Below are 10,541 nucleotides of genomic sequence, written 5' to 3' on the forward strand. Positions count from 1 at the left end.
ATTTATTACAAAATTAATAACAGTGATTTGACCTTGAAAATGTCATGCTGCTGCTCCAGTTTCCAGCTCAATGTCTGCCATGGATTTATCATGAAGCAGGCTTGGGCTTTTATCATCAAATCACTGCATGGTTCATGTGTTTATTAGCAGTTTTTGATCCAGACTAGACTATTCATCAGGTGTGAGTATTCACACTTTGTTATTGGTGATATGAAATTGTACAAAACACATGACATTCTTCCATGGAAGCTGTGGTCCATTCCTCACCCAAATAAAGTTCCTCTTATTTATTTATGTATGCATTTAGCAGATATTTTTTATCCAAAGAGACTTACAAAAGAGGTGCAAAAGCAATGACTTCAGAAGATTTATACTGCACAGGACTGATACTGATGATTTTTTTTTTTTTTGAGTCCAATGGCTTTCGTACAGTTTGAGAACAATATGAGAGTACATTAAGACATTGAATTATTGCTTCACACCAGCTGTGAACAAGCTCTTCTTTTCTTATAATCTGCGGGCTGAACCCTGTCTTTAGGTTTCTGCAGTGCTGGTTAAAGTAAACCGGCCTCATTTGAGTAATAAAGACACAGGATCAGGCCTCAGTGAGACTCCGAGTGGAAAGTTCTTGAAGTGGAAAATGTGTTTGCTGAGGAGGGATATTTCGGCTCCGGAGTGTGACTTATGTCGCCTCTTCAACTGTAATGTTACTGTAATAATAAGCAAATGCACCGCTGCACAGACACAAACACAGACTGCCATCCTTCAGAGTTTATGTGCATGAGACGTCCAAGCAACTTCTGTGACTTACTGCAAGCTATTACTGCTATTGTTAAAACCAGAAAAAAACTCAAAACAAAGTATTCAAATTTAGTATGTGACTCATCCCACAGACATGATAGACACCTCTAAACACACGGCTGGCTGAGCAAAGGCCCTGTTGACCCTTATTGATGGATGCCAAAATTAGGGACCTAAGAAATTCAATTGATTGACAATTGATTTTTCTGGATTCTGTTGTGATGGTTAAATAAATTTGTAACAATTAATGAAATGAAATCATGAAACTTGTAAAAACTTTTATTTTATCCCAAATTCCTTTTTACTTTTTCCAAAATCATTTTTGTTTGTTTCAGTTTTTCAGGATTGTGTGTGTTTTTTTGTTTTTGTTTTGTTTTTTAATCTTTCTGAACTCCATTTTAATAGTTAAATACTTTTTTTTTTTTTTTTCAGCAATTAAATGACAAATTAATTAAAATCATGAAACCTGTGCAATTCACAGTTTGTTTGTTTTTTGTTTTTTTCAGTTGCTAACAAACATTGTTCAATACTGAAACCATATTTTCAAAACGGTTCATACAGTCTGCATTACTAACACGAATCTTGGGCAAACAGTTGATATCACCTCCAAAACTCACTCAGACCAACAAAACACTTCATATAGGTCTCAAAATGAGCTTGATTCATCATAACACTGGGAACAATTCTCATTCAGAAAACATACATTTCATTCATAACACACTGATTAAAAAAAAAAAAAAAACACTAAAAACAGGGAGCATTACATAATCAATGAACGTTTATCTTTGAAGTTTGAATGATTTGTCACATAAGTATTTCATTATTGGATAAGAATAACATCTTTCATTTTACTAACTGTATTACAGCACAAAGAATGAATGTGAAAAGCAGCATTTCCCCCCTATTTCTTTATATCCAATCCAGAGACATACAGGACAGGTGACCTGGAGACTGTAATCAAGTGTGAATATGAATGTGTGTGATGAACTGGCCATCTGTCCAGGGGGTTGTCCTGCTCCAGACTCGTGACCCTACATAGGACAAGCGCTGGGAAAATGTGTGGAATAAATGGATGGATGTACAGTAGCTACTGTGAGGGTTCTAGTCCTCCGTCTCTCTGCCACTCTTTTTCCTCACCAATGTGTCTTGCCTGATCCATGTTTCCGAAGAAAATCATTCCAAAGCCATCCATTTATCAAAAGCTAACCAAAAAAGAAAGAAAGAAGAGGAAGACTAAAAATGGGACATTTGGCTTGGCTTTCAGCTGAAATTTGCATTTAGTTGTGTTTGAAATAATTAATATTCAATTTCATAATAAATATTATGCTAAGATTTTATATTTCAATATAATGGATGGAAATGGATGGAGTTTGCCATCATTCTGATTTGAATGTGTTTTTATCAGTTTTGAAAGCAGTTTGTTAGCATTTAAAAAATGTGCTGAAAATGTGTAGTGTTTTGCAGGTTGTGGAGTATATGACAAAGTCTTTGTGAATTTTGAAAAAAATGAAAATGCAAAAAATAAAACAGTAACAACAATTTATTAATTTATTTAAAAAAATGAAATCTGTTTCATTATTTTCCAAATTATGCTTTCTTTTTTCCCCCTAAATTCTGTTTTCAGAAGTTCTTTGTTGTCTGTTTAATTTTTTTCTGGATTTATGATTTTATACAAATATATATAAAAAAAATAATAGTAATAAAATTGTGTTAATCAAATGAAGATATAAAACATTACCTATTTAACTAATATTTTAAGATGTAATTACAGTTTTTCTGGATTGCTAACACACTGTAAATGATTCATTTGGCCCAATTTTGTAAACCATTCATACAGTTCTCGAAACAAAGACACGTTTCTCAAAACTTTTAACACATTTGACCTGTTTTCACACATGCTCCAATTTGCTCAGTGTTTTCTGCAAAACTCTATACAATAACAGCATCATTTTGCACAGGTTTAACCATGTTCTCATTCAGAAAACACAAACACACAATATAACTAAGAATCACAAAATGAACACAAATAGCACACATTTATCCCTGTGTGAACATTCAGTAGCAGAACTGATGACAGCAGTCAGAATCTCAGGATGATATGAACAAGAGCTCAGGTGGTTATGTGTTTTGGAAAATTAATCCTGGTGGTGGGAGACAAAGAGGAATGGGAGGAGAAAAGAAAAATGAAGGGGATGAGGTCAAAGGTCATTTGTTCCTGATGAAATATAAAGCATTAAAGTTGAGCATGTTCTTGTGCTGGAATGATCATAAGGAAAGCTGCCTGCAGGATCATCTACTGACACATTACAGTTACAGTACTTCAGATGAGAGGACGTGTACTGTAAATACTGTAGCACACAGCCTCAAACTCATGACTGTTGAACTGATTTGTAGCCAAGAACTTACTGCATGTATTTGTGCAGAACTGAAAGTCTGTCGAGGGGACGCAGAGAAAGTCTTTTCTTAGAAGACTAAGAAACTGTTATAGTATAACAAATAAGGATATTACCAATACTGTAATGCAACTTGGCAGAGGATGCTGAATTTATTTATTGCTGTACAGAAACTGACAGTATATTCCAATGTGTGTTTACTGTATATTCAGTTGTTTGGTCTTTGAACTTTTCTCTTCTAGTGCTATTCATCTACTCTAAGATCTCTTTACAGTAGTGTAATGAAAGTACACTTTTCTTAAAGTTTATTGGTGAATTTCACTGTATCTGCACCCCTTTATTTATGCTGTATACTGTAACAGACATTGCAGGATCCCTGTTTCCCAAAAAGGAGTTTGAACTGATCTCACTAGTGTTCTCTAGTCAGGAAAATAGTCCGTGTATTTGACAGCTTTGTGTCTCATCGGAGGCCAAAGATTAGATTCTGACAAAAGATAATATGTTTTTGACTAAAATGTTTGACTTTGACCTGGAAGTTTGAAGTTTGCACAAGTTGGTGTGTAGTTTTGAGATTGTGTTTATAGTTGTGAGAAAATGGTGAATTGTTTAATGAATTGTGTGTTAGCAATCGAGAAAAACTGTAATTATTGCTTTGAGAAGTACATTCTACTGTACAATGCTAATGTATTCCTGTTATAATTTCTTCAAGTTAAGCTGAGCTTTTTTTGAGTTTCTGTGTGTAGTTTTACTCAAATTAAATACTGCTGAAGTGACTCTCAGAGCAACTCTGGAGATTAAGTTAATATACATCGTTTTCTTTGTGAGAGCATGTTGATCGTTACCTGTGGGACGTCCCAGCGCTAACGATGCTGCTTTCAGTTCCCAGCTCTAATTTATTCTCCACATCAAAGCTACAGCAAAGAAACAGCACCGAAGAACAAGGAGCTGTGAGCTGATTAAAGGATCAATAGTGAGTTCTGTCGGGTCATTGAGTGGCCCAGACGTGCCTGTTGTTCAAATGTCCAGATCTATAGCCGGTGTCACTTCTAACAGCTATCGAAGAAAGCCAGAGTTTGCTTAAAGGAGGACCTTAATCAAACATCTGATTTAAAACAGTCCTCGACTCACCGATATAGAGAGTCAAAATCAGAACTAAACTGGCTTCAGAAATCATCTAAATGACTTGATCAGCACTGGCTGGTGTAGTAGGTATAGTTGAGTGCATCATGCTAACAGGCAAACCCTGAGCCGACTGTCCCGCACTGGCATACGAATGCTGAAATGATAGATTAAATGATGAGGGTTCGGTCCTGAAGCTGAAGTACTGGGGAAACACATTCAGGCCGTGATAAGGGACGTGACCACAGAGGCTCTATCAGCTGTTAAACAGAGACATCGCATGCAAGTGAGATTGATGATTAGCATTTGTGGCCTTGGGAACGCGGGTCTCCTGCGCCTGTGATAACCGGGAGCAGAGAGATGGACCGACCCTAACCAGCATGCAATTATTCCTGCGTCCGCTCTGGCAAACAAACAGCCGGAATGAGCTTGTATGGCATTGTCTCTGAGTCAGTGTAATCTGTGAGAAGTGCACAACAGCGAATCCCTCGTGACACAGCCTTAGACTGGAGAAGAAAGCCAAATACTAGCTACTCTGACACACGCATGTTTGTTTCTGTGATTTGTGGGGACTTTCCATAGACTTCTATGACTTTTATACTGACCAAACAATATTTTCTATCCCCTAACCCTAAACCTGCCCCTTACAGAAAATCTGTTTGCATTCTAACACTTTCAGATAAACATCATTTACTATTTTTTTTTCCTTGTGGGGACAAAAAATGTCAGGTTTTACTACCCTTGTGGGGACATTTGGTGGGAAACACACACACACACACTCTCTCTCTCACTCACACACATACACACACACACATCACTGACAGATGAAGAAAGACTTTACATTCACACCGACTAACACACACTTACTTCTGATGTCTTTCCTCCATATCTGAGTTCAAGATTTAGTCTCATAAAAAATGCCGGCCTACTCCAACACATACGACTGTTAACAACATATACTGTTAATTTACAGTTTGTTTGTTTAGTTTTTTTCAACTGCTTACACACATTTCCAAAATTGTGCATCTTTTTCTTTTTTTTTTTAACTTTACACACAAATCCGAGAACTGCACACATAAAATGCAAAATGCCTCACATCTCTTGCAAAATGAAGCACTGCTTTCAAAATTTCACAAACACATCTCAAAAGCAAATATTTGCAAACACCTTTGCCATAATATTAATTCCTCTCAGATTTGTGTGTGTTACAGAGAGAATTGTGTGTTGTGTTTTGCTAAAAGTGTTTTATGAAATTGAAAACTGAGTCAAAGGCTGAGAATTAGACACGCAGTACCAGTCATGCACTTTTATTTCATGCGTTGCATGCTCGTAGTTTCTTTTGTGAAGTGAAGTGATATACAGCTCTGCGCCACTTTCACACGCTCAATTGAAGAGTGCGCTTCAAACACTTTATCAGAACAGTTCAGTTTTCTGAAGTGAGAGACTTTTTATTTCGTAAAAAGTTACGAAAATAACGATAGAATAACGACACATTTGTGACAACATCTCATCTGACCGCAGATACTGAATCTGGACAGTCAGGCATTACTTACTTAAACTGCATCAGACAAAAGTGTCAACAGTCTTGTTATTTCAGATTGCAATCATATTTCACAATATTACTGTGCATTTGATCAAATAAATGCAGCCTTGGTGAGCAGAAAAGAGTTATTTTAACAACAACAGACTTAATATATTTGTTCTCTGGAGAAGGGAATAAGATGGCAGACTCTCGCTTTGGTGATTCTCTGGTTTTGTATTTCCTCTGTCCTCACAAGCCAAACTCCAGGTCAGGAGAAAAGGCTTGACATGTGATGCCTGGACGAGATATTTGGTCTTTGAGCGTCTCCATCTGTGCCTCTGTTCCTCTCTCACTTGCCCACACGATGGTAAAACATCACTAGAGCTCCTCCATCTGGCAGCACTGCAGCACATCTCCTCAAAACACTGCTTAGAAACACATGCAGAGCTAATGGCTTTCTACGGTTCAAAGACAAACTAAACCTGTTTTTAAAGTTAGTGACGGGTCTTTAGCGGTACAGCTGCTAACACCTTCAGAAACACACAACATACACCTCAAAACGGCTGATTTTACCCACATGTTGTTCTGCTTCAGCCGTTCATTCTGACGTTAAAACGCTGATATATGAATGACCCTTGTGTGTTTACCATTCCGTTCTCATCGTCTTACCAATTACAAGTGTGTTTGGGGTTCGGCCAGCGTTTGAAAGCGCTCTCGGGTCACTGATCTTTACCCAAACACACTGCTCTGAGTGGCTGGGAGAGAAAAAACAAAAAGTGCACGCCGGCCCTGGAGAGCCATATAAAAGCGAGCTCTGTTTGAGACACTTGAGCCCGCCGGAGGAAACGCAGGAGGAATTTCATGACTTTGATACGGCACTCATCACCACAGATGCTTTCCGCATTAGACCAAACAGCATCTGCCTCTCGCAGGCATTCTTTGTGTGAGATCGTACACTGCTGCTCCGCTCCAGCACGCTGCATTTGTCGCCACGATGACGGACAAACTGATGCGAAAGGGCACCTTCCTACGCTTCCTGGAAACATAAGAAGGAACAAATAGGGCGGCGAGAGCCACTCGGCCAATCAAAGGCACTGCTTCCGCCGTCTTTTTGATCCGGCTTGTCGAGCAAGCATTTGCGGTTGTTCAGACTTTCTTCTGTCGTGTTTGACATCGGTCCGTCTGCTGACAAACGCGCCGCCGCTTTGATGCCGGGGTTTAATTATGGCAAAGCTGCCGGCACTGACTGATCGCGGTGTTGTTAATTGCTCTTGTACAGTAGTTGCGCATTTGAGCTCTGGTAAATCGGCGCGTGACGTTCAGATCAAATCGCCCGGCAGAAACAATTAGCCCGATGGCGTGCTAGGATGATAGCGGCCTGCGAGATAATTGTTTTATTTCGAGAGCCGTTTCTGAAAGCTAATTAAACGCTATGAAGTCACCATCTGCAGATAAGAAAACAAGCAAACAAGTGCTATTCGGACCATTTCAAGTCAAGCGCTCCTCAGGACGCGGATGGCGAGAGGAGACGTGCTCAAGAGCTTTGTCAAGGACTAAAACTCCAGATAACCTTAAAATAACAAATGATGCTCAGGTCAATCGCCTGGACTCTTATCAGCTTCAGACGGAGCTGGAGATCCGTGCTCTCTGTCAGCTAACACTTGGCCTGTCGATACCTCGTGGTGTTCAACATTCTGCGCCTTGAGCCAACACCCTCAAATCTGAGGCCAGTTACATAAACACAGCCAAAGTGTTAAAGGAACAGGCCATCCGAGATTAGGATGAGTTTGTTTCTTCATCAGATTTGGTGAAACGTGTCACCGCATCATTGTCTCATCAATGGATGCTCCAAACAGCTGATATCAGTCCAAACAGCTGATAAAAACATCACAATAATCCACACCACTCCAGTCCTTCAGTTAACATCTTCAGAAGACAAAAGCTGTGTGTTTGTAATAAATCAGGAGAGTCCATAATCCATAATAACGCTTCCTCAGTGAGAAAGTGGTCTGGTCTGAATCAGGAGAGAAATCTGCAGATCAAGCAGCGTTTACAGGCCAAAACAGCTCTAAACAAATATGTGGCTGGAATTTGATGAGAGAGACAACAGCAGATGCACTTTTTCATTGGAGGAAGTGTTATTATAGATTATGGACTCGTATTTTAGCCAGAACGTCTTAATGATGGATTTGTTTCTTACAAACATGCAGGTTTTAAAACACGCAATTATAATTTTAAGTACTAGTCTGATCAACTAACAGTAGGTAATCAGAGGTAATCAGTCTTACTTTTTGGATTCAAATGAGACCAATTTAAAAAAATGTAAGTAATAAAACACACACACACAAAAAAAATTCAGCCGTTCATTCTGACGTTAAAACGCTGATATATGAATGACCCTTGTGTGTTTACCATTCCGTTCTCATCGTCTTACCAATTACAAGTGTGTTTGGGGTTCGGCCAGCGTTTGAAAGCGCTCTCGGGTCACTGATCTTTACCCAAACACACTGCTCTGAGTGGCTGGGAGAGAAAAACAAAAAGTGCACGCCGGCCCTGGAGAGCCATATAAAAGCGAGCTCTGTTTGAGACACTTGAGCCCGCCGGAGGAAACGCAGGAGGAATTTCATGACTTTGATACGGCACTCATCACCACAGATGCTTTCCGCATTAGACCAAACAGCATCTGCCTCTCGCAGGCATTCTTTGTGTGAGATCGTACACTGCTGCTCCGCTCCAGCACGCTGCATTTGTCGCCACGATGACGGACAAACTGATGCGAAAGGGCACCTTCCTACGCTTCCTGGAAACATAAGAAGGAACAAATAGGGCGGCGAGAGCCACTCGGCCAATCAAAGGCACTGCTTCCGCCGTCTTTTTGATCCGGCTTGTCGAGCAAGCATTTGCGGTTGTTCAGACTTTCTTCTGTCGTGTTTGACATCGGTCCGTCTGCTGACAAACGCGGCCGTTCGCCTTTGATGCCGGGGTTTAATTATGGCAAAGCTGCCGGCACTGACTGATCGCGGTGTTGTTAATTGCTCTTGTACAGTAGTTGCGCATTTGAGCTCTGGTAAATCGGCGCGTGACGTTCAGATCAAATCGCCCGGCAGAAACAATTAGCCCGATGGCGTGCTAGGATGATAGCGGCCTGCGAGATAATTGTTTTATTTCGAGAGCCGTTTCTGAAAGCTAATTAAACGCTATGAAGTCACCATCTGCAGATAAGAAAACAAGCAAACAAGTGCTATTCGGACCATTTCAAGTCAAGCGCTCCTCAGGACGCGGATGGCGAGAGGAGACGTGCTCAAGAGCTTTGTCAAGGACTAAAACTCCAGATAATCTTAAAATAACAAATGATGCTCAGGTCAATCGCCTGGACTCTTATCAGCTTCAGACGGAGCTGGAGATCCGTGCTCTCTGTCAGCTAACACTTGGCCTGTCGATACCTCGTGGTGTTCAACATTCTGCGCCTTGAGCCAACACCCTCAAATCTGAGGCCAGTTACATAAACACAGCCAAAGTGTTAAAGGAACAGGCCATCCGAGATTAGGATGAGTTTGTTTCTTCATCAGATTTGGTGAAACGTGTCACCGCATCAGTGTCTCATCAATGGATGCTCCAAACAGCTGATATCAGTCCAAACAGCTGATAAAAACATCACAATAATCCACACCACTCCAGTCCTTCAGTTAACATCTTCAGAAGACAAAAGCTGTGTGTTTGTAATAAATCAGGAGAGTCCATAATCCATAATAACGCTTCCTCAGTGAGAAAGTGGTCTGGTCTGAATCAGGAGAGAAATCTGCAGATCAAGCAGCGTTTACAGGCCAAAACAGCTCTAAACAAATATGTGGCTGGAATTTGATGAGAGAGACAACAGCAGATGCACTTTTTCATTGGAGGAAGTGTTATTATAGATTATGGACTCGTATTTTAGCCAGAACGTCTTAATGATGGATTTGTTTCTTACAAACATGCAGGTTTTAAAAACACGCAATTATAATTTTAAGTACTAGTCTGATCAACTAACAGTAGGTAATCAGAGGTAATCAGTCTTACTTTTTGGATTCAAATGAGACCAATTTAAAAAAAAATGTAAGTAATAAAACACACACACACAAAAAAAAAAGTTATGAAAAGCCCTAAAGAAAAAAAAAAAAAAAAAGGGTGACTAATTTGTTAGACTAGTCCAATAGTTAATGCAGTCGGTCACAGATCTGCTCCATCTGTCTCAATTCCTCTCAATCAACACACAACGATCCCTGACATGAATATAGAGATGAAGAGAACAAAAGCACTCTGGATGTCAGCGCAATGTAAGGTGAAGTGTGTGAAAAAGTCTGTTTGAGATGAAACTGAACGCAGAAGAGGAGAGTGAAAAGTTCAGTGCAGTCAGACAACCCACTATAAACACATGCAAACAACAGCAGAGATCATATCAGGATGAGCAAGTAATGCAGTGAACCTATTGCTGAATCTCGTTGAATAAAGACACGATTTCAGGCTCCGAATGAAATCATACTCTGCAGAAATCAGTGTCATCATTTGAAATGAGCTAATAACTGTTTTCAAACAGGTTCCCCAAACCTTTCACCGTTGGTCAGATAAAAAAGATAGTCCCGCCCCAAACTCACACCATTGGCTGAGCAAACGTTCCTGAAGCTGTGGGACAGATGGATGTATTTTACCATTAAAACAGCACAAATTTC

This window comes from Onychostoma macrolepis, chromosome 16, assembly GCF_012432095.1.
Source record: "Onychostoma macrolepis isolate SWU-2019 chromosome 16, ASM1243209v1, whole genome shotgun sequence".
Lineage (NCBI taxonomy): Eukaryota > Metazoa > Chordata > Actinopteri > Cypriniformes > Cyprinidae > Onychostoma > Onychostoma macrolepis.